Source organism: Hippopotamus amphibius, chromosome 3, assembly GCF_030028045.1.
Source record: "Hippopotamus amphibius kiboko isolate mHipAmp2 chromosome 3, mHipAmp2.hap2, whole genome shotgun sequence".
NCBI lineage: Eukaryota > Metazoa > Chordata > Mammalia > Artiodactyla > Hippopotamidae > Hippopotamus > Hippopotamus amphibius.
In genome coordinates this window covers 197,028,143-197,053,885 of record NC_080188.1, presented here as the reverse complement: position 1 = coordinate 197,053,885, position 25,743 = coordinate 197,028,143, and the positions used below count along the sequence as shown (strand labels likewise).

At 39.8% G+C, this 25,743-nt stretch overlaps 1 long non-coding RNA gene across 1 annotated transcript; it reads left to right on the top strand.

The window, feature by feature from the left end:
* Positions 1-418: 418 nt before the first annotated feature.
* LOC130847924 (uncharacterized) lies at positions 419-21,881 on the top strand. Its single transcript, XR_009052504.1, has 3 exons — positions 419-481; positions 20,096-20,232; positions 21,631-21,881. It is a non-coding gene; the product is annotated as an uncharacterized LOC130847924 (long non-coding RNA).
* Positions 21,882-25,743: the final 3,862 nt, after the last annotated feature.

The following is a 25,743-nucleotide window of genomic DNA, read 5'->3' as shown; positions in this document are numbered from 1 at the left end:
TATGTTCATTGCTCTCTACCAATGTAGTCCTTTGCTGTTGGTGGGGACAGGGCTGGATAGTGGGTGAACAGAAAGAAGGGCAAAAAAATAAGAAGAAAAAAGAAAGGAAGAGAGTCTGATTGGGTTATGGCAGAATGAAGTCCCTAAGACCATTTTTCTCAAAGCAAGAAAGCTTATAGAAGCAATTTCCCCCTTTCAGAAGGCACACTGATGATGCTGAGTCAGGTGGATGCTAGCTTAATATCTGGGGCACTTTGTTCTGTTGTCTGGGAGGCTCATAGAATAATTCACCAGCAAAGGTAACTTCCCGGCCAAATATCCTGACTTCTTCAAGTTTCCCAGTGTATCTGGAGTGAGTTGTTCATTAGCCATTACTAGAGTGAAAGGCCACTAACAGTTACTTCCTAATTGGAGTTAACTCAGGTTAGACCAAGAGGAGGTAGCTGGGATATTAGACTTCTTCCAAATGGTGCGAGTCAAAGTAAGTTTAATTTTATTTTTTAAGACTCAGTTTAATTTCAGCTTTATAAATGCACTAAAATTTCATTTTTCTTTTTTTAAAAAACTTTTCATTTTATATTGGAGTATAGTTGATTAACAATGTTGTGTAATGCACTACAATTTCTTAAACTTTGGTTACACGATAATTTATATTAACTTACCAGGAGCAAATCCACAAAAAGCTCCAAAAGGCCAATAACATCAACTTATAATGCTGGAATTTTCAACTCCTTCACGTCGGTGGTGACACAGAGAGAAGCAGGATGAGCAGGGGTACCTGTGGGAACTTGGTCTGAGGTTTCTCTGAGATGACTAATATAATTTGGTCATGTAATTGCTCCAAAATAGCACTCCCTCAGATGAAATTCAGATGAAATCATTATGCAGACTTTACAGCCTTTGGAGAGTCTAGGCCTGAGGCTAAGAAAATAAAAATGGACCTTATTTGTATGGAACTAACAAATGAATTAATTAGCTCCTTTAAAAGCTTTAAAATTGTCATGTTTAAGTAGCCTTCCTCAGTTTGAGTTGGAGAGGGTGTTTTGTGAGTCAATCACAATCAGTATCCAGTGAAGGTGGAGGGCTGGTATCATATATGTGGAATTTCTTCATATTTTTTTCCCTTCACCAGCCTTACATTCTTTTTTTTTTCTTTTTTAAGAAGTTTTATTGAGATACAGTTAACAGACAATAAACAGCATATATTTAGAGTGTACAATCTGGTATCCCAGTCTCCCAATTCATTCCCCCTAACCCTCCCTGCTTTCCCCACTTGGTGTCCATGTTTGTTCTCTACATCTGTGGCTCTATTGCTGCCTTGCAAACCAGTTGATTTGTACCATTCTTCTATAGTCCACATATATGTGTTAACATACGATATTTGTTTTTCTCTTTCTGACTCACTTCACTCTGTATGACAGTCTCTAGGTCCATCCATGTCTCTACAAGTGTCCCAATTTCATTCCTTTTTACAGCTGAGTAATGTTCCATTGTATGTATGTACCACATCTTCTCTATCCATTCATCTGCTGAAGGACATTTAGGTTGCTTCCATGTCCTGGCTATTGTAAATAGTGCTGCAATGAACATTGGAGTGCATGTGTCTTTTTGAATTATGGTTTTCTCCAGGTATATGCCCCGCAGTGGGATTGCTGGGTCATATGGTAGTTCTGTTTTTAGTTTTGCAAGGAACCTCCATATTGTTCTCCATAGTTGCTGTATCAATTTACATTCCCACCAACAGGGCAAGAGCATTCCCTTTTCTCCAAACCCTCTCCAGCATTTACTATTTGTAGATTTTCTGATGATGCCCATTCTAACCGGTGGGCGGTGATACCTCATTGTAGTTTTGATTTGCATTTCTCTAATAATTGGTGATGTTGAGCAGCTTTTCATGTACCTCTTGGCCATTCATATGTCTTCTTTGGAGAAATGCCTATTGAGGTCTTCTGCCCATTTTTTGATTGGGTTGCTTGTTTTTTGATATTGAGCTAGATGAACTGTTTATATATTTTGGAGATTAATCCTTTGTCTGTTGATTCATTTGAAAATATTTTTTGCCATTCTGAGGGTTGTCTTTTCGTCTTGCTTATAGTTTCCTTTGCTGTGCAGAAGCTTTGAAGTTTCGTTAGGTCCCACTTACTTATTTTTGTTTTTTATCTCCATTACTCTAGAGGGTGGATCAAAAAAGATCTTGCTGTTATTTATATCAAAGAGTGTTCTTCCCATGTTTTCCTCTAGGAGTTTTATAGTGTCTGGCCTTACATTTAGGTCTTTAATCCATTTTGAGTTTATTTTTGTGTATGGTGTTAAAGAGTGTTCTAATTTCATTCTTTCCCATGTAGCTGTCCAGTTTTCCCAGCACCACTTCTTGAAGAGGCTGCCTTTTCTCCATTGTATATCCTTGGCTCCTTTGTCATAGATTAGCTGCCCATAGTTTATCTCTGGTCTTTCTATCCTGTTCCATTGATCTATATTTCTGTTTTTGTGCCAGTACCATACTGTCTTGATCACTGTAGCCTTATAGTATAGCCTGAAGTCAGGAAGCCTGATTCCACCAACTCTGTCTTTCCTTCTCAAGATTGCTTTGGCTATTCGGGGTCTTTTGTGTTTCCATACAAATCATAAAATTTCCTGTTCTAGTTCTGTGAAAAATGCCATTGGTAATTTGATAGGGATTGCATTGAATCTGTAAATTGCTCTGGGTAGTATAGTCATTTTCTCAATTTTGATTCTTCCAGTCCAAGAACATGGTACGTCCCTCCATCTGTTTATGTCATCTTTGATTTCTTTCATTAGTGTCTTCTAGTTTTCTAAGTACAGGTCTTTTACCTCCTTGGTTATGTTTATTCCTAGGTATTGTATTCTTTTTGTTGCAATGGTGAATGGGATTGTTTCCTTAATTTCTCTTTCTGATCTTTCATTGTTAGTGTATAGAAATGCAAGAGATTTCTGTGTGTTAACTTTGTGTCCTGCAATTTTACCGAATTCATTGATTACCTCAAGTAGTTTTCTGGTGGCATCTTTAGGATTTTCTATGTATAATATCATGTCATCTGTGAACAGTGACAATTTTACTTCTTTTCCAATTTGGATTCCTTTTATTTCTTTTTCTTCTCCGATGGCTGTGGCAAGGACTTCCAAAACTATGTTGAATAGTAGTGGCGAGAGTGGACATCCTTGTCTTGTTCCTGATCTTAGAGGGAATGCTTTCAGTTTTTCACCATTGAGATTGATGTTTGCTGTGGGTTTGTTATATATGGCCTTTATTATGTTGAGGTAGGTTCCCTCTATACCCTCCTTCTGGAGAGTTTTTATCATAAATGGGTGTTGAATTTTTGTCAAAAGCTTTTTCTGCATCTATTGAGATGATCATGTGGTTTTTATCCTTCAGTTTGTTAATATGGTGTATCACATTGATTGATTTGCATATATTGAAGAATCCTTGCTTTCCAGGGATAAACCCCACTTGATCATGGTGTGTGATCCCTTTAATGTGTTGTTGGATTCTGTTGGTTTGTATTTTGTTGAGGATATTTGCATCTAAATTCATCAGTGATATTGGTCTGTAATTTTCTTTTTTTGTAGTATCTTTGTCTGGTTTTTGTATCAGGGTGATGGTGGCCTCATAAAATGAGTTTGGGAGTGTTCCTTCCTCTGCAATGTTTTGGAAGAGTTTGAGAAGGATGGGTGTTAGCTCGTCTCTAAATGTTTGATAAAATTCACCTGTGAATCCATCTGGTCCTGGACTTTTGTTTGTTGGGAGATTTTTAATCACAGTTTCAATTTCATTACTTGTGACTGGTCTGTTCATATTTTTTCTATGTCTTCCTGATTCAGTATTGGAAGTTTATACCTTTCTAAGAATCTGTCCATTTCATCCAGATTGTCCATTTTATTGGCATATAGTTGCTTGTAGTAGTCTCTTATGGTGCTTTTTATGTTTGTGGTGTCCATTGTAACTTCTCCTGTTTCCTTTCTAATTTTATTGATTTGAGTCCTCTCCCTCTTTTTCTTGATGAGTCTCACTAGAGGTGTATCGATTTTATTTATCTTCTCAAAGAACTAGCTTTTAGTTTTATTGATTTTTGATATTGTTTTCTTTGTTTCTATTTCATTTATTTCTGCTCTGATCTTTATGATTTCTCTCTGTCTACTAATTTTGGGTTTTGTTTGCTCTTCCCTCTCTAGTTTCTTTAGGTATAAGGTTAGATTGTTTATTTGGGGTTTTTCTTGCTTCTTGAGGTAGGATTGTATTGCTATAAACTTCCCTCTTAGAACTGCCTTTGCTGCAAGCCATAGGTTTTGGATCATTGTGTTTTCATTGTCATTTGTCTCTAGGTATTTTTTGATTTCCTCTTTGATTTCTTCAGTGATCTGTTGGTTATTTAGTAGCTTATTGTTTAGCCTCCATGTGTTAGTGTTTTTTACAGTTTTTTTTCCAGTAATTGATTTCTAATCTCATAGTGTTGTGGTAGGAAAAGATGCTTGATATGATTTTAATTTTCTTGAATTTACCAAGGCTTGATTTATGACCCAAAATGTGATCTATCCTGGAGAATGTTCCATGTGCACTTGAGAAGAATGTGTAATCTGCTGTATTTGGATGTAATGTCCTGTAGCTATCTATTAAATCAAGTTGATTTATTGTGTCATTTAAAGCTTGTGTTTCCTTATTAATTTTCTGTGTGGATGATCTGTCCATTGGTGTAAGTGGGGTGTTAAAGTCCCCCACTATGATTGTGTTACTGTCGATTTCCTCTTTCATAGTTGTTAGCATTTGCCTTATGTATTGAGGTGCTTCTATATTGGGTGCATATATATATTTATAATTGTTATTTCTTCTTCTTGGATTGATTCCTTGGTCTTTATGTAGTGTCCTTTCTTGTCTCTTGTAACATTTTTTATTTTAAAGTCTATTTTATCTAATATGAGTATCGCTACTCCAGCTTTCTTTTGATTTCCATTTGTATGGAATATATTTTTCCATCCCCTCACTTTCCATCTGTATGTGTCCCTAGGTCTGAAGTGGGTCTCTTGGAGACAGCATATATATGGGTTTCATTTTTGTATCCATTCAGCCAGTCTGTGTCTTTTGGTTGGTGCATTTAGTCCATTTATATTCAAGGTAATTATCAATATGTATGTTCCTATTACCATTTTCTTAATTGTTTTGTGTTTGTTTTTGTAGGTCCTTTTCTTCTCTTATGTTTCCTGCTTAGAGAAGTTCCTTTAGCATTTGTTGTAGGGCTGGTGTGGTGGTGCTGAATTCTCTTAGCTGTTGCTTGTTTGTAAAGCTTTTGATTTCTCCATCGAGTCTGAATGAGATCCTTGCTGGGTAGAGTATTCTTGGTTGTAGGTTCTTCCCTTTCATCACTTGAAATATATCCTGCCACTCCCTTCTGGCTTGCAGAGTTTCTGCTGAGAAATCAGCTGTTAACCTTATGGGAGTTCCTTTGTATGTTATTTGTCGTTTTTCCCTTGTTGCTTTTAATAGCTTTTCTCTGTCTTTAATTTTTGTCAGTTTGACTACTGTATGTCTTGGTGCGTTTCTCCTTGGGTTTATCCTGCCTGGGACTCTGTGCTTCCTGGACTTGGGTAGCTATTTCCTTTCCCATGTTAGGGAAGTTTTCAACTGTAATCTCTTCCAATATTTTCTCAGGTCTTTTTTCTCTTTCTTCTCCTTCTGGGACCCCTATAATGCGAATGTTGGTGCATTTAATGTTGTCCCAGAGGTCTCTTAGGCTGTCTTCAGTTCTTTTCATTCGTTTTTCTTTATTCTTTTCTACATCAGTGATTATCACCATTCTGTCTTCCAGGTCACTTATTCACCCTTCTGCCTCAGTTAATCTGCTATTGGTTTCTTCCAGTGTATTTTTCATTTCAGTTATTGTGTTGCATATCTCTGTTTGTTTGCCCTTTAATTCTTCTAGGTCTTTGGTAAACTTTTCTTGCAGCTTTTCAGTCTTTGCATCCAGTCTTTTTTCAAAGTCCTGGATCATCTCCACCATCATTATTCTGAATTCTTTTTCTGGAAGGGTGCCTATGTCCTCTTCATTTAGTTGTTTTTCTGGGCTTTTATCTTGTCCCTTCATCTGGTACAAAGTCTCCTCCCTTTTCATTTTCCCTATCTTTCTGTGGCTGTGGTTTTCAGTTCCACAAGATTAAATACTGCTGATACTGCTTGATACTGCTGTCTGCCCTCTTGTGGAGGAAGCTGTCTAGGAGGCTCCTGGGTGCTTTCTGATGGGAGGGACTGATGGTGGGTAGGGCTGGATGGGTGGAGCTCAGTAAGACTTTAATCCAATTTGGTGGGCAGAGCTCAGTAAGATTTTAATCTGCTTGTCTGCCAGTGGGTGAGGCTGTGTTCCCACCTTGTTGGTTGTTTGGCCTGAGGCTACCTAGCACTGGAGATTACAGGCTCTTTGGTGGGGCTAATGGTGGACTCTGGGAGGGCTCACACCAATGAGCAGTTCCCAGAACCCCTGCCACCAGTGCCTGCATCTCCTCGGTGAGCCACAGCTGCCCCCCACCTCTGCAGGCAACCCTCCAATACCAGCACATAGGTCTGGTTCAATTTCCTATGGGGTCACTGCCCCTTCTCCCTGGGACCTGGTGAGCACATTTTTTTTGTGTGCCCTCCAAGAGTGGAGTCTCTGTTTCCCCCAGTTCTGTGGAGGTCCTACAGTCAAATCCCACTGGCTTTCAAAGTCTGATTCTCTGGGGTTTCCTCCTTGCATTGCTGGACTCCCAGGTTGGGAAGCCTGACGTGGGGCCCAGAACCCTCACTTTAGTGGGTGGACTTCTGCAGTACAACTGTTCTCCAGCATGTGAGTCACTCATCCAGCATGTATGGAATTTGATTTTAACATGATTGCACCCCTCCTACCGTCTCATTGTGGCTTCTCCTTTGTCTCTGGTTGTGGGGTGTCTTTTTTGTGAGTTCCAGTGTCTTTCTGTCAATGATTGTTCAGCAGTTAGTTGTAATTCCGGTGCTCTTGCAAGAGGGAGTGAGCGCACGTCCTCCTACTCCGCCATCTTGATCAGGACTTCCTGTCATACTTTCCTAAGTAAAGGACACATATTCCTGTAGATAAATGTGTTTTTTTTTAATTTTAATTTTCTGGCTAATGGGTGGCGCCTCCTTGTTTGACAGCTTTGGCAGGGAAAATATAAGAGGAAAGAACTTTTTTAAAATTTAATTGAAATATAGTTGATTTACAGTGTTCTGTTAATTTATCCTCTACAGCAAAGTGACTCAGTTATACACACATATACAGTCTTTTTGATATTCTTTTCCATTATGGTGTATTACAGGATATTGACTATAGTTCCCTGTGCTGTACAGTAGGACCTGTTGTTTAGCCATTATATATATAATAGTTTGCATCTGCTAATCCCAAACTCCCACTCCATCCCTCCCTCACCACCCCCCCCGCCCACCTAGCAACACAAGTCTGTCCTCTATGTGTGTGAGTCTGTTTCTGCTTTGTACATAAGTTCATTTGTGTCATATTTTAGATCCCACATGTAAGTGGTATCATGTGGCACTGGTCTTCCTCTTTCTGACTTATTTCACTTAGTATGATAATCTCTAGTTGCATCCATGTTGCTGCAAATGGCATTATTTCATTCTTTCTTATAGCTGAGTAGTATTTCGTTGTATGTATGTACCATATCTGCTATATCCATTCATCTGTTGATGGACATGTAGGTTGTTTCCATGTCTTGGCTATTGTGAATAGTGCTGCTATGAACATAGGGGTGCATGTGTCTTTTTGAATTATGGTTTTGTCTGTATATATGTCCAGGAGTAGGATTGCTGGATCATATGGTAGCTCTATTTTTAGCTTTTTGAGGAAACTCTGTACTGTTTTTCATAGTGATTGTACCAATTTACATTCCCACTAATAGTGTGGGAGGGTTCCCTTTTCTATACACCCCCTCCAGAATTTGTTATTTGTAGACTTTTTGATGATGGCCATTCTGAAAAGAGTGAGGTGATGCCTCATTGTAGTTTTGATTTGAATTTCTCTAATAATTAGTGATGTTGAGCATCTTTTCATGTGCCTGTTGTCCACCTGTATGTAGAGACTTGGTGTTGGTTATCTCAGAGTGTTGGATGAAAACTTGGAAACTCACAGAAGGGGTCTCTAAGATACTCTTGGTCTCATCCAGAAATATGAATTATCTATTGTCAGGAGCTCAACATCATGAACACGTATCAATAAGGCAGCATTACACACAATATACGTTCCTCTTGTTTTGATTGTCCATTTTGTTGCAAGAGCAGGGAGTGATGCTCGAAGTAATGAATTTTAAACTATGAAGATTTTATTCTTAAGTTGAACTAAATGTATCGATACATTAAGTCTAACATATATTTAGTAAAATTTATAAACACCATTGTAACACCTTATAAATCAGCCTAGATTGAAAGCTATGTGCATCCTACCGTAGAATCCGAGAGGCTAGTTGGGGTTAGATGACCCTAGCCTTCTCTCAGGACCAGAAAAGGTAAACTTTTGCCTGAGAACTCACAGTTAGTAAAGATTCACACCTCCTCACCTCCTGTGTTTGGAAATATATGTTTTTAATTAGAATATAAGATTTTCCTCCTTTGGATAAGAAATGAAATGAGATAATTTCTATAATTCTTTCAATATCTAGTAATAACATCATGAGCATTTTACACAGTCTAACTTCATGGCTTAACTTCCTCTTTGTAATCAACAAAGTTCTCCAAATAACCTGCCCTGTTTCATCCTCACATCTATCGTTACTGCCACTCAGGTGTACTTGAATTTTTTTTTTTTTGGTAAAATTTTTACATTACTCTTTTACAATGGGGGTTACTTTGACCTCAATCACTTTGTTTTTTTAAATATATAATTTAAAGTATGAGTTATTTTTTAAATCCATCATTAAAAGGTATGGATTCTTTCTGTCATCTTACAAATCTCCTGAGAGCCTCTGCTTTTCAGCAGATCCCACGAGCCCTTTTTCTTCTCTCTTACCTTAATCTGTAGATTTTTCTAGGTGCTGGAGTGTGGGAAGCAGAGGAAATAGACCAGCCAGAGATGGACAGAGAGGAGGGGTGAGCTAACAGGAAAGGGAGCTGGAGAATAAGGATCCAGGGAGGAGCTGAGGCTTTTCCAGGAAAGGGTTTAGGGAGACTCACTTGTTGATTCAGCACCTCTGGTTCCTTAAAAGAAGCAAAATGTGTAACCTTTGCTTTACGGAGTCAGGAAAGAAAGCTTTGCGTCTCAGCAGATCTAGTCCCTGCCTGCCCCCACCCTCATCCTTTTAAAAGAAAACAAAGCTTCCCAGTCCACAGAATTGAAAGTCTGAGCACACTTGGAAGAGCTCACATCTTGGGAGAATGGGATATGGGCAGGAAGGTAAATACAGGTGCCAGAGCCTGTCTGGTTTGAGCCTGTTCTGTCCCCAGAGAGCCTTGCCCTGGGGACAGGCTCTCTGGGGACAGAAAAGTCCAGGTTTCTTGAAGTGAGAGAACTGGGGCAGAAGAGGGAAGACTGCGTCATTAAAGACAAATTCCCTTGTTTTGTGATTTGCTTGTGGTGGTTCTAATTATCTTCATCTGCGTACAGACAAAGCTGGGTGAAAAGTTCTACAGCTCGTGTCCTTGCTCTATACCCACACCTACGTGAGAACCACGGACCACTTTGTAACACTGCTTGCATTCTGCAACAGTTCAAAATCCACCTTTGCATTTTTTTTTAACTTTCCTTTCTCAAAAAGTAATATCCACCAGCTCTACCCAACACATTTAAATCATGCTAGGACAGATGATGGAAAAGGTCATCTGCCTTGGCCAAGGTTTCACTTGGAAGACTCCTCTTGATTCTTTATTTTTCTAAGATTGACCATGAGACAGCCCACTATCGGGATAGAAGTTTGCAGCATCGTTTGGGTCAAAATAGCACAGTTATGGACTCATGGTTTAAAAGGTCGTATGTCTTCATCTCGTTAACAAATTGCCTCTTGTTCTTTATGAGATGTAACACTACCCAAAAGTTTCCTGCCAATGTTAGGATCAGACATAGGTTATAACATTTGCACCTGATGAGTGGTCCTGTCCAGTGCAGGAGGTGTAAAACAACACCTGTTTCTTCCAAAATAGTCGGGGTGAGGAGGGAGGCTCAAGTATCCCTCTCATACCACCACACATTTATTTCCCCTGAGAAACATGCAGAAAAACACGCAAAACCTTTTTATGCTGCAGATGATGTACAAACATTCTAGCTGTTGGGTTGTTGCATTGTTATAGAGTGTAATTGACAGAATGGTAGGAGGTTCAGAGAGTCTGACTATGTTGCCTGAAACCAAGAGATGATGAACACCCTGGTTTATGGTATGAATTTTCTAGCCAGAAATGGCAATGTCACAATGAGATACCAACTTACATTGGTCAGAATGGCTATCATTAAAAAAGTCTACAAAAAACAAATGCTAGAGAGGGTGTGGAGAAAAAGAACCCTTCTACACTGTTGGTGGGAATGTAAGCTGGTGAAGCCACTACAGAGAACAGTATTTTGGAGGTGCCTCAAAGAACTAAAAATAGAATTATCATATGATCTAGCAATTCCACTCCTGGGCATATATCCAGAGAAAACCATAATTCAAAAAGACACAGGCACCCCTATGTTCACAGCAGCACTATTTACAATAGTGCTTCCATGGAAGCCACCTACATGTGCATCGAAAGATGAATGGATAAAGAAGATATGGTACATATATACAATGGAAAACTACTCGGCCACAAAAGAATGTAATAATGCCATCTGCAGCAACATAGATGGACCTAGAGATTTTCATACTAAATGAAGTAAGTCAGACAGAGAAAGACAAATGTCATATCACTTATGTGTGGAATCTAAAATATGACATAAATGAACCTATCTATGAAACAGAAACAGACTTGCAGGCATAGAGAACAGACTTGTGGTTGCCAAGGAGGGTGGTGAGGGAGGGAAGTATTGGGAGTTTGGGATTAGCAGATGCAAACTAATATATAGGATGGATAAACAACAAGGTCCCACTGTAGAACACAGGGAGCTATATTCAATATCCTGGGATACACCATAATGAAAGAGATTATTAAAAAAAGAACGTATATGTGTGTATAACTGAATCACTTTGCTGTACAGCAGAAATGAACACAACTTTGTAAATCAACTTTAATTAAAAAAAAAGAAAGAAATGGCAGTGTGGTACCTAAGGAAAGCAGCAGAGAAAGGAACTGCTTCCATGTTTCTGTTATAACTTTCCTTGCTTGGTTTCTGCTGAAGAATGACATTTTGACTGGCACGGAAAATTCACACCACGGAGTTTCTGGCTTTTCGTTTTTAAATTTGTAATTGCCTAGGATGTGCACACGTTACAAGGGGCGGGTTCCTGTTTCCCGAATGCAGCACATCCCTGGCTGCCAGTCAGCGCACCGAGGCTGCTGTGGTATCACAATCACATCCCACTTTCAACAGCTTCCCTTTCCTTTTCACGGAATTGGAAATGAACTCAACTGGGATGCTTCAGCCCCAGCAAGCAGGAAGTGGTAAATGAAGGGAAACACCCTGATGGTAATGAATTGCTCCACTGTGGTTAGCCTAGCGGAGGGGAAGAGCTCTGGAGAGAGCTAACTCATGCGGTGCCTCATGCCGCAACTTTGTGGTTTAACTGGGACTTTGTGATTTAATTGAACACTTTTACCTTTTTATTTTGAAATAATTTTAGACCTAGAAGAATGTTGCAAAAACAGAACAAGGAGTTCCCGTATGCCCTCCCCCCAGCTTCTCCCAAAGTTAGCATGTCACCTGAGCCTGACAAAACCATCAAAACAGGGGAATTCATGTGACTTTAATTCCATTCAGTCATCTTCAGATCTTAGTTAAATTTGTTGATTGTGACCTTTTCCAGGCCCAGAATCCCATTCAGGATTACAGCTTACATTTAGTGGTTGGATGATGACTTTTAAAGATTACTGTACCGCCTACATATTTAATTTTAATTTTATTTTTTAAAGCCATTAGGAACCTTGAGTATAATGATGTCATAATTACAGTAAAAATGTCCACGCCTGTTGATTGTGAGTTCAAATAACTGCCCTGCTGTGCTTCTTCCAGGTAGAAAGGAAAACAAAACGTCCATGTTCCCGCGAGCACATTTACTTCTCACCCATTTTAAATGGGAAGTGCTATTATCGCTGTAGCAGCGTTTTGCCAGCCCAGCACTTCCCATGGTCAACTGGGTCAGAAGCCAAATTAGAATTGCCTCCTATTTTTAAATCATTTTGACGAGTTCCAATGTTATTACTTGACTCCTATCTTCATCCAAAAGTAGCCTTGGGTTTATCCCTCCGAAAAGCTTTTTAACCCCTTTTGCTTTGACACAGCAACTGCTAAAACTCTCAGCCGATGTCAGTGTCGTTGGAATTTTGGGGTACCAGTTGGCTGAATACCACTGGACTGATTAGTATTCTGAGATGAGTTCCAGCCACAAAGAGCTGAACTCTTATAGGAAAGGGAGTATATATTTGGCTAAAAATTAATGAGGTTGTGAGTTTTAGAGTGCTTCAGAGAAACAAAACCAATAGGCTATGTGTATATTTATACACACACATATATGCACATATACTCTCTATAAATACGCATACTCTGTATACACTCACACACACTATATATATATACTCTTTATATATATATATACATATGTGTGTATATATGTATATATAAAGAGATTCATTATAATAAGAAATTGGCTCAAATGACACGGAGGCTGCAAGGTCCCAAAGACCTGCAGTCAGCAGGCTGGAGACCCCGGACGGGATGTTTGAGAGTCTAAAGCCAAAGGAGACCTGCACTGTGGAGCTCAGCAGTCAGGTAGGAGGAGCTCCCCCTTTCTCAGCCTTTTGTGGACTGTGTACCCACCCCTCCACCCTCCCACATTAAGGGGGGCCATCTGCTTTACCCCATCCCGCCTCCCCACGTGGGAGCCTCCATCCCGCCTCCTGTCCCACCTCCTGCTCGGTCGCTGGTTGTATTCTCTGCCACGGTAGTGGGGGAACACCCCCTGCTGACGTCCACATGGTGCCTTTCCCACTACTCCTGCCGTGGTCACTGCCACTGAGAGTCAGGGTAGTGACGTGACCATGGGTAAGTCATTTAGAGGCGCTTGGTTCCTATTTTCTGAAAGATGAGGGGATTGGAGAAGATGATTTCCCAGATTTTTTCCAATTTTCTAACTCTATGACTCTTCTTCTTGCCTCTTCTGCATTTTATCCATTCTCCTACCTGCTTTGGGTTCCACTGAAAAAAGTATCTTCATAAGCATAGATCCTGCTGTCGGTGAAGCTCATCCTTCTCCCCCCAGAGTGAGTGGGTCAGTCAAGGTGTCAGAGAAGGACCGCTGCCAAGTTCTCCCTGATGACACCAGCTTTGCTTTTTTAATATCCATCTGTTGCCAGGTGTGTGGGGTTTGATTAACCGCTAAAGAGGTTCTTTCTGGGAGGGGTTTCTGAAGTTTTTCTGGAGCTTAGAAGTTTTATAAGATTGATCTCTGGAAAGATATGGTTTTTACTATAATGACAATAACACACAAAATACTTTTCAAAGCGTTTTTTTCATGTATTTTATCCCATTTTACAAAATGAAAAGATTCTTGCAGAAAAAAGAACGGCAGGGGGAACACGGTAAACTTTGCACACAAGTACAAGGTAGCATTCTTCTCAAGCGTCCGTGGAGGAACTTTAGAGCAATTAGTGTGATCCTCTAACGCCCTGAAGTAGTTAACTTGGACCGCAAACTGGGTGCAACTGAATTTTTAAAACATCTATAAAATTTAAAAAGTGACCATCTATAAGATTTTAAGATCTAATCTTATTTACGATTTATGACCTACATTTTTCATCACGTTAGCACAATTTAATTTTTTCTTTAAGACTGGCTTGTTAAATGCACACAAAGAGAAATAAGCTTGACTAATAAAAGTCAGAAAGTCTGACTTCTGGGGTAAGCACATAGGAGTTGACAAAAGGATCTTGACTGTCAAGGATCATTTAAAACCAATGAATTAAAAATCAGGAGGTCAGGGAGAGTGGTACCGAGATGATAAGGCTCTCTGTATTTGTCTTAACAAAGGAAGCATTAAACCAGAGTGATTTTCTCCTTCGTTCTTTTTTCCCCACCAGGGAGAAATGTGAAACTCAATTTTACCCTTGGTTGAGAAGGTGCTAATTTGTCTGACAAGTTGTTGGAATCTGAGGATGCTCAAGGTATCCTTGACGGTCTCAAACCTTCATGCTGAGTGAAGCATGCTTTAAATGTGTCAATGTTTGGGAGGTTTTCTATATCTCATTAGGTAAGAACAATATAAACTACATGAATGCAAATGGGGCAGGAACCTGTCTCCTCGCAGAGGGAAAACCTTCAATGTGTTCTAACCGAGGCAATTTTTGAATCACCCTCATTCAACTAAATACTTTATCTAAAATTAACTCTATTCTTTTATATCCTAAAGGACTTGAATGAACTTTTTCTCCATTTGCTGCCTATTTCTTGGGAGATGTGATCTTCAAATCCTTCCCTTTATTGATTGTAGTTTCAGCGAGTATTCATCAGGAAGGCTTCTAAGAGTGCCAGCCGTGTAAATATGAAAACGTTAATTCCTTTTCTTTTTAATTGTGTATTTATTGATTTTTTTCTTATACTTTCTAAAGCCAAGAATTAGCTGTGTGAATGACCTTTGCATGTTAACTAAATCCTGGTTGGTAAACGGATGCATTATTTAACAGACAAATCCTGCTGCAGAAAAAGACTTTTTCCTAGCACACAATTCAGCCCAAGTTGCATGGTTGATAGTGATAGCAAACACTTAACTCTTACTACAAGCTTGGCACTTTTCTAAGTGCTTCTACTTATATCCACTCAGGTAATCCTCGCAATAACCCCGTGAGGTGGGAATTATGATTTCAGCTTTACAGAAGCTGAGACGTGATGACAAAAATAGCACAGCTGTAAAGCAATGGGGCCAAATTCAACCTCAGATGGTCTGGTTTCAGAGTCCAGTCCCTAACTCCTATGCTGTGCTGCTTTTTCTTTCACAGGCACCCTCATCTAGCACTGATAAAGGATGCTGGACAGGACTGCCACGGTGTGGTGCAGGGAAAATGCCACTGTAGTTGATAAAACCTCCCGTAGGATCTGCTTGTACCCGAATTTTCTAAAAGACAAAGTTGTAATCGATGTTTAATATTTGCAATAACATTTAACATTTACTTGCTATTTTTTTGACCAGCACTGTGTATAATGTAGCAACTGAAATCTTGAAGCATTCCTTCTAAGATAATAAGAGCTCTTACTTACTGAGGCCCTACTATGTGTGAGATGTTTTACATTCACTTCATCTTCATGATAATTTTCCTACGTGGCTATGATGAGTCCCATTTTGCATAGAGGAATACTAGATTCAGGAATATGCCCAAGGCTCCACGCTACCTGAAATGCTGGTTGTTTCCCAATATTTACTCCTTCCAACTTCATCAGTAATAAACTCTCTGGATTACTAACTGGCTATAAGAATGCCTGGCGTGAAGATTGCTTTTAAAGCATCTGTTGCAGTCAAGTGGGATTACATTCTGGCCAATGAGGTTTTCGCACATGTGTGTGACTTCGGAGAAGTGTCCTTAAAAGTGAGAGTGTATCTCTCCCCGCCCCCCACTTTCTTCTTTCCTCTGTCAGGAACGTAAGTTGATATGATGGCTGGTGCTCCAACAGCCTTCTTAGATTGTGAGAGGAGACCATCACGAGGAACGGGAAAGCCCTCGCAGTATAGCTTCTACAGCACAGAACATGACATCAACTCGAGACCACCTACCTCTGGAGTTCTTTTGAATGAAAGAGAAATATAAACTCTGATGGTGTTTAAACCACTATTGCTTGTGTATTTCCACCTGCAGTTGCACCTAGCCCTGGTGAATATGCTCTACATCCAGTACTTCCATGCTTCTCAGACTGTCATGTACATTCAGATCACCTGGAGGTCTCATTAAAGTGCAGATTCAGATTCAGTAGGTCTGAGTTGGGACCTGAGAATTTGCATGCCTGAGAAGCTCCCAGGTGACGCTGAAGCTGTTTGCTGGTCCATGGGCCACACTTGGAAGGGCAAGGTCGAAAGAGCTAGTATCAGAATTAGTCCCTAGGGCTCTCAGATATCAAAGTCCATGCTTTTCTCTTCATGTCTAGCAATTCCCCTTAGTGTTTTCACTTCTGTAATTTCTCTTTATACTCAAACCACCATCGTAGTAGTTTAAACATGTCAGTGCTTCAATAACTTGTTTCCTTAGCAAGTTTAGGATAAAATGTAGGCTTTCCATGTAAAACATAATTGATTCAGGTAAGGTTGACGTGGAGTGAAACTAAAGGGGTGGTGGCGAGGTTCCTGTGTGAATTTCTGTTTATTTAACAATATGGTAGATTGTCTTATGACTGATTTTTAAAAAAATTTATTTATTTATTTATTTTATATATTTATTGGCTGCATTGGGGCTTCGTTGCTGCACGTGGGCTTTCTCTAGTTGCTGTGAGCGGGGGCTACTCTTCATTGTGGTGCACCGGCTCCTCATTGTAGTGGCTTCTCTTGTTGCGGAGCATGGGCTCTAGGTGCGTGGGCTTCAGTAGTTGCCGCACACAGGCTCAATGGTTGTGGCTCACGGGCTCTAGAGCACAGGCTCAATAGTTGTGGTGCACGGGCTTAGTTGCTCTGCGGCATGTGCAATCTTCCCAGAGCAGGGCTCGAACCCGTGTCCCCTGCATTGGCAGGCAGATTCTTTACCACTGCGCCACCTAGGAGGTCCTTATGATTGATTTTTGAAGAAGACTAAATGTCATATGAGTTAATAGGAATAATACAATTATATTATGTCTGATAAATAAAACAATTATGTTATGTAAATCATCACTATAGGCTAAAGCAGTGATGCTTATCCTTGAATATAAATCAGACTCTGCTGGGGAATACCTAGAACTTCTGGTGGCAGAGTGGAACCCAGACCAGTAGCACTGAATCTCTCGGGGTGGGTCCCAGGCATCAGTGTTTTTCAGAGCTCTCCAGGGGATTTCAGCCTGTAACCGAGATCTAAATGGACGTTTTCATGCAAAACTCCATACCTATTTAAAAAACCCTTCAACCATTAAAATAAATATCAAATGTCAAATGATTTTCCTTGGAGTTTCTTTTGTCTGAATCAAGCGTTATAACATAATTGTTTGCATATCTTAGTGCCTGCAGTGTATATTTACTCTGGAGGTATAAGAAGTCCCTGTTAAGGTGGTCGGTAGGTTCAAGTGACCCTGTGGAATCATCTAAAGCAGTCGGTGGACGTCAGGGGCATCCCCTCATATTTAATGATTATTCAAACCGCATGTTCCTGAAGAACCGACAGTCATTACGTACATGCGGCACACGTTTTTGTGCACATGTCCGAGATGTGCTCCTTTCGCCCCTCCAGGCATCCCCACGCCCTCCTCCCAATGCTGACTTATTTGGACAGCACCCGTGGCGCCCGCGCCCTCGGGCTGCCGGTTGGCTTAGGCCCGTGGGCAGTCCCGCCCATCGCTCCCCTTCCCCCTCCCCCAGATCTACAGGGTAGGAGGGAAATAAAGCATTTAGTTCCTTCGCTCCCTTCAAGGTTTCCTCAGACAGGCTGTTGCCCTCCACTGAGGGTCACTGCTGCCTTCAAGGTCACCTCCTCTACGGGCTGTCTCACATTTCTGGGTCCTGACCGCTCTGTCTCTCATGCCTGTAAGCGGAGCCAGGGAAAGACTGTGACTCTTGGTCCCAGTTTCCTGCACCGTCCCGGCGGCTGACTCTGTGCTGCACTCACACCTTTACGACAGTCTCCGTGAAAACAGACCCTCCAGAGAAGCATCCCATTTGCCCTGTGCCTTTGGTTTCCTGTTGGGACCCTGACTGACACAGTGCCTGATGAAAACAAGGTGAGAAAATCTGCCCTGAGATCACACCAGTGACAGTCACGAGCTGGGCGGCACGTGGCTGCCACTCCACTCCACCTGCCACAATCCAGGTCCCGCGTGGAAAATGGGAGGAACCATTTTTTAAAAACGTGTGCCTCTGTTTTCACAGGTGAATTACAAGTTAAATTCTGTACCCTGTTTACCATTGTGTGATTGAACAGCACCGATTCAAGGATTCCATGGGGATTAAAATCTACATAGCATGGATTTATTTTTATTTTTTAAAATTAGTTTTTTATTTTTAAAAAATTCTATAGTGCTTTACAATTTTCAAAAGTGTCACACGTGTGATTTCATATAACAATGGCCTTCATTTATTACGGTGCTCAGTGTAATTCCCTCTGAAGTATTTACTGTTCTCAGTATTTGCCCTGTATTTTTTTAATATAAATTTATTTATTTTATTTATTGGCTGCATTGGATCTTCACTGCGGTGCACGAGCTTCTCATCGTGGTGGCTTCTCTTGTTGTGGAGCATGGGCTCTAGGTGCACAGGCGTCAGTAGTTGTGGCACGTGGGCTCAGTAGTTGTGGCTTGTGGTCTCTAGAGTGCAGCCTCAGTAGTTGTGGCCCACAAGCTTAGCTGTTCCGCAGCATGTGGAATCTTCCCAGACCAGGGCTCGAACCTGTGTCCCCTGCATTGGCAGGCAGATTCTTAACCACTGTGCCACCAGGGAAGCCCTGCCCTGTGTTTTTCTGCACCTATGTCTTAGCTGATCCTCTTACTTCTTAGATCTCAAGGTCTAGATCAAATGCCATCTCTGCCACAAAGTCTTCCCTGATTTTTCTCAACTGAAGGGAAGCGTTTACCTCTATGAAATCTACTCCATTATCGATGTGTCTCTGGCTCTTCCCTCATCACTTCGTGCCTCACATCTGCCCCTTGATAGCTGGCTGTCCTTGACCAGGCAGCTATACTCTCCGGTGTTTTGTTTTTCTTACCTGTAAAATGGGGATAAGAATAGTTCCTGCCTTGGTGAGTTGTGACGTTTGTATCAAGTAAGGAAGGGGAAGCATCTCAAGCAGTGTCCGGCACGTAACACACAATCTGTGTTAGCTGGTTTATTATAATTGTACCCTGTGATAACACTACTTGGGAACATACCGCTGTTATTCTGGGCCGTACTTCAGGGACAATGACAGATTCACTTTTCTATTCCCAGCACTGAGCAAGCAGATCAGGCACAGAGTTGCTGGAGGGTAATTGCTTAGTTCATTTATTCGTTCATTTAATGGAAAGGAGATAATCTGGTATGGAGACATATTTCCTGGGTTCAAAGTCTGGTTTCTGGCACTTAATATTTGTGTGACTGTGAGCACTGTGCCTCAGCCTTCTCACCTATGAAGTAGAGATAACAGCACAACTCTTCCTTGTAGGATTATTGAGGTTTAAATTACAGAATGATGTTAATCACCTAGCACAATGCCTAGAGTGTTGCAAGCATTCAATAAATAGTAGTATTACTAGAGGAATCAAGATTAGAAGGCAAACAGCCCAGGGAGAAGATCACACGTGAAGCAGAAGTGCTGTGGCTTAATGATTGCTGTATGAAAGGTTTCATATGTTGAAAAAAATGACGGTGAAGAAGCGTACTCCTGATAGATAAGGAAAGCACTTGGAGGCTGAGAGTTATGCCAGGACAGGGTATCCTTGTATAAAACTGCTCTAGTGATGTGAAAAAGATTCATATAGTCTCTCTCTCGCCAAAGGGCATGTCAGAGGTGAGATTTACACTTCCGAAGTGTTGTGGAGTGTGATACGTGCCATCTATTTGCGCGTCAGTAACTCTATAATCATCACCGTGGAGGACCCATTCACTTCGCGCTGACCTCCCCTCTCCGCTCTGCACATCCCTCATGACTACCAGATGTGCACGCTGATGTATGGCCAAAAATCTAGGTGAAGCCGACTGGCGGGTGGCAGAGACCGGGGCCGCCGCCTGCAGTGATTCATCCTAATTACACCCAAATCTAACTAATGGAGGAGTCAGTGCGGTGGAAGGAGGGAGAGGAACGTGGCTTCTCTTTCTACCTTTCTTTTTCCAGAGACTGACCCCGGTGAACTGTTGGGACTTGATAGCCACAATCAATAGCTTGTAAAACAATAAGGTCAGCATGGTAGAGATTCAGATTTCCTGCCTCCAGATGGAATGGAAAGAAGACTGGTGTGCTGAGCCGTTGAGGTGAGTCTGACCTTCGCTGACTGACTGATGAAAGACCCGAGCTGAGGAAGAGATAAACGAATAACACGGGGAAGAGATGGTTGTAAATATGATATCAGCACAATCCTTGTTTTTACTCTGGGAACATACAGAATTGTTATTTTGCTGTTATATTAAAAGGAGAACATCTCAGCTCTGGTGAAACAGTAGATTCTTTAAGAAGGTTCAGAAGTGAAGAACCTAGACGCATATGTGTGCTTTCTAATTAAGGTGTCTTCATCTGTCTTTATACATTTCAATTAATTCTATTAATTCACTTATATTTCCCAAGTACTGAGTTCACCTGAAATTATATTTTAAAGACCAGGGATTGGTATTGTTTATCTCAAAATTCTAACTGAAACTGGTAGTTCAGAGGTCAGATTTTTCTACATTTAAAATACACACTGGAAAAGAATATGAAAAAGAATATATATACACACGTGTGTGTGTGTGTGTATCACTTTGCTGTGCACCTGAAACTAACACAATGTGAATCAACTATGCTTCAATTAAAAAAAAAAAACACACACACTGAAGGAGTATTGTAGGTCTGCATATTTCTAAATTGGGCTGCTCTGGAATTAGTAGATATTCACACCGTATCTCTGCTAAACATTTTAAAATTTGATTACAAAATATGGAGGAAAGAAATTGCCTTGTGGGTTAAGTAAATGCGTGTCTCCAAGTATAGAGGTTGTTTCAATCATGTAGAAGCAGATGAGCTGAGATTTGAAGCTCCACATTAGCTATAGTCAGAAGAAACCCAATTTCCTGTAGAAAAATGTCTAAAAGTTTTCTGAAAATGTATCATAATTTATAAAGCTTTCCTGGTGATCAAATCAGCCTCACTATCAATTCTCTTGGTGATTTGAGGGTAAACAGTTAGGCATATATAAACTTCTTCAAATAAATGTGGATTTAAAAATTGGAAGGAAAAGGTCTTCTTAGCCTGTGTTATGTATTTGTTAAAGACAGATCACTGAAGAAAGAGTTCAAGGTGCTCGCTGAAGCTAAGAGAGTCAGAGGGAGCCTGTTTTGAGATGTTAGACTGCTGAGGTTGCAACACCCCAGGGAACAGAGGCTCTAACTTAGAGGAAAAACACAGGGAAAATGAAACAAAGTTGACTCTTGGGTTGAATACAATTAGAGTTGAATTTATGGGAAAGCCCTACTCAGCATGACAGGGCAGGAGTTTATTCTCTGAATGTAAGTAAATGCCAATCCTCATCTACCTCTACAAAGCCAGACTTTCTCCCTCTTGCTGGACAGCTTCTGGGTTTGAATTTAGGTATATATTCCAGGAGACCTGACAGCATGGGGTACAGCCTGCTTTGACAAAGTTAGTGACGATTGCTTTCTCTGTCTTCTTGTCTCCAGAATTATCGTGACACAAGTTGGAAACAACGATGCTGTTAGTGAATGGTTCCTCTGAGTTGCTAAGTCCCAGACTCGAAGATTTTAAAATGTGATTAGCCGTGATGCGTTTTTCATCTGAACAAGCACAGTTATCTTATGGTTGTTCCCCAAAATCACCTTTCTCTATCCCAGCAGGTATTCTAGCATTAAGAACAGGATCCTGATCAAAGGAAATCTGAAGAAAATGGAAAGTATAAATTCTTTAATAAAAATGTAACCAACTATTGAATAAAATCTGTACTCAGAAATTGCTGAGACTCTTGTGCTTAGGATGCTTGGGTTGTGTGTGGTTATAGTGATTCGGGTTAATCCTGTTTTCTAGATTCATAGATTGATCTTCTCTCTTTCCAAAGGAGATAAAATAGTAATCACTGAAAAGAAGTACTTTGTGATACTACTCATGTGGAACTCTCAAAGCTAAGGCATTATGATATAATTGAAATGATAAATCCCACAATTATGATATTTTATAAATTTGTAATTATAAATGACGCCAGCCTCACCTCTCATTGCAAGTATCTCATAATTGCTACTAAGAGCCGTCTGAGAATGCTGCTGCTTGTGAGACAGGCACTTCTAATTTTGGAGATTTTTAAAAAATGCTACTTTGCCTGATCACTATAATGTGAATGTGAAACTGATATTTTCCAATTACGTCTTTTCCCTGAACCAAATACAAAATGTTGAAGACTCAGAGAGAGGTTTGGTGAGTGACCTTCGCCAATACCTGGGAGAGTAATTAAGGGAGTAACTTAATAGAAACACGGGTCATTTCATACATTGCATAACATGGTGTAACTGGGACAGCTCAGTACCAGAAAAGCATGCTCTAGAATATCTGCAGACACGCTCAGAGATGCCAATTCCCGTGCAGGTTTTGTAGAGTTACAACAGCAACTGATTTAAATGTTTAAGAACGTGAGCTAAAGGTTCTGTAAGAAAAAGGACCAAAAGACCACCCAGGGAAACCGTGGCCTGCAAAGTCATTAGCATAATTTTTATTAACTGTCTGTCATAGTGGTTCATTCACATCATCGCTGCTAGATGATCTTGAACATTCACAGGAAATTGAAGCTGGGGAATTACAGAATATGCTGAGGATTTCACTAAAGGTACCCAGGATACCAGAATATTTGCAATAGTATTCATCCATGCCCATAAGTACAAGACAGACGTTGTAATATGTTAATAATTCCATTGCATTGTCTTGTAAGGACCTTTATCAAGCATACTGAGACTTCTGCACATTTGTCAAGATTATAAAATCTCACCAATGATGTTGTTGAAAGCTATATTGTAAAGATACAGTGTGACTTCTCCCTCAATTCCCTCATGTAATAAACAAAAAACCCTTTGAGAACAAACACAAATAATCCATGGAAAAACATGTATGCCGTTAGAAAAGTCTAATTTTAGGGAACTCTTGAAAGATTTCCCAAAGTTTTATCTACTCTCCCGAGGTGCTGGAGGTTTCTAGGGGGGAATCTGTATCATTCTCTCTGAATCTGGCCATTGTACCAATTCATTTGACATGGAAATATTTCCCTAACATTTCAGGAAAAACATACAGAAAAACTTGGTTACCAGATCAAACAAGCTTTCCTCAGAACAACTGTATGTATCTGTCAGCTGTGCTGGTACAGAAATCTAGTGAATATTAAGGTAAAACTAAGTGCAGATTCTAAGTGTATTTTTTAACTTTTTAATTTCAAAAAAGAGTTGATTATACCTGTGTGGGTCTATTTCTGGACTTCTGTTCTATTTGATTGGTTTTTTTTTAAACATTAATTATATGGAAATTGATTTTAACCTTTTTTTTCTTTCTTTCTTTTTTTTTTTTTGGCTGTGTTGGGTCTTTGCTATACGTGGGCTTTCTCTAGTTGCAGTGAGTGGGGAGCTACTCTTCTTGTGGTGTATGGGCTTCTTGTTGCAGTGGCTTCTCTTGTTGCAGAGCACAGGCTCCAGGCATGCAGGCTTCAGTAGTTGCAGCATGTGGGCTCAGTAGTTGTGGTGCATGGGCTTGGTTGCTCCATGGCATGTGGGATCTTCCTGGACTAGGGCTCGAACCCATGTCCCCTGCATTGGCAGGCGGATTCTTAACCACTGCGCCACCAGGGAAGTCCCTTGACTGTTGAGTCTACCTTTTCACTGTTACCATATTGTCTTTATTAATCTCACTTTTGTTAAAAAAATACAACTGAGTAAATTTGAAGATCTAATTGGTTTTATTCAATGATTCATGAATTCTGCAGCACCCCACTCAGCAAACAAAATGGAAGATTTTCTAGGCAGGAGAAGGTGGGGCAAGGACATTATTCTAGAAAGAGCATTTCAGGCAAGGTCACCTTCCTTTGGGGGAAGATGGGGTCTATCAGGCAGATTACCTCACTAGTGCTGAACAGGTAATTCCACACTGATGGTTAAAGTTCACATTCCCAGGAGGGGCTAAAACTGCAGTTAGGTTAGGTGTTAAGTCTTGGTTTGCTGATGTGAGGCTAAGCACAAGGGACTCCATTTGGGGCCTGTTGTCTCTTTTTTGACAATTTATACTAAGTTTTGAAATTGGGTAGTGTGAGTCCTCAACTTTGTTCTTTCTCAAAATTGTTTTGGCCATTTTGGTTCCTTTCTCTTTCCATATACATTTTAAAATCAACTTGCCAATCTATACCCCACTGCCCCTGGAAAAAAAAAAAAAGAAAAGAAAAAAAGAAAAACCAAAAAACAAACCCATCTTGCATGGATTTTGATTGTGACTGTAATGAATTGATCGATAAATTTTGAGTCTCCACAACATTGTCTTTACAATACTGTCCAACATTATGAAACAATATTGTACAATATTATATTTTGTAATTATAATAAATTACAACATACTTGTAATATAATGCAATGCATTATAATATAATTACATTACTGTATAATATTACAGTATTATATAATATTTCAATACAATATTATAATACTGAGTATTTCAGTCCATGAACAGATTCTTAGGACTCCAGTTTTTTAGGTCTCTGATTTATATTATCAGTATTTTATAGTATTCAGCATACAGGATCTGTACATATTTTGTTAGATATAGATTTACATCTCAGTATTGTTTTTCCTCTTTACTTTTTGGTGATGCTATACACGACACTTCAAAAAAAATGAATTTGAATTCTAATTATTCATTGCTATTTTATAGAAATGCAAGTTCTTTTTGTATATTGGCCTTATGTTTTATGATTTAGACAAACTCTTATTTATTCTTTTAGATTTCGTAGGTTATTTGGAATCTTTTTTTTTTTTTTTTATAGACAGTCATGTTGTCTGCTAATAGAAACAGTTTTATTTCTTCCTTTACCATCTCAATGCTTTTATTCCTTTTTTCCCCCCTATTGCACTGGCCAGCACTTCTAGTACTAGATTAAATAGGAGTTGTGAGAAAGGACACTCTTGTCTTGTTCTCTCTCTTGGGGGGATAGTCAATGTTTTGTGACTAACTGTAATGTTAATTGTAGATTTTTGTAGATTCTGTTGATCAAGTTTGGAAAATTCTCTTCTACTCCCAATTTGCTTAGAGGTTTTAGAGTGGATGGATATTGAATTTTCTCAGATGCTTTTCTCCACATCTACCGAGATGATCATACAGCTTTTTTCTTTACTAATATGAAGTACATGGGTTAATTTTTAATGTTGAAGCAACCTTGTATTCCTGGGAAAAACTTGCTTAGTTGATATTTTTCATTCTTTTTACAAATTGCTTGTTTGGACTGATAATATTTTGTTGACTATTTTGCATGTATGTTGATGACGCACATTAATCTATACTTTTATTTTTGTATAATGCTTTGGTCTGGTTTTGGTACCAGGGTAATGATGGCTTTATAAACTGAGTTGGGAAGGCATCCTTTTACTGGAAGATGTTATGCAGAATTGTTACTATTTTTTCATTAAATGTTTGGTACAATTCACCAATGAAATTATCTGGGCTTAGAAATTTCTTTTTTGGGAAAGCTTTAAACTACAAATTGAAGTTCTTAAATAGATGGAAGAATATTCAGATTCTCTATTTCTCCTTGCGTGATTTTG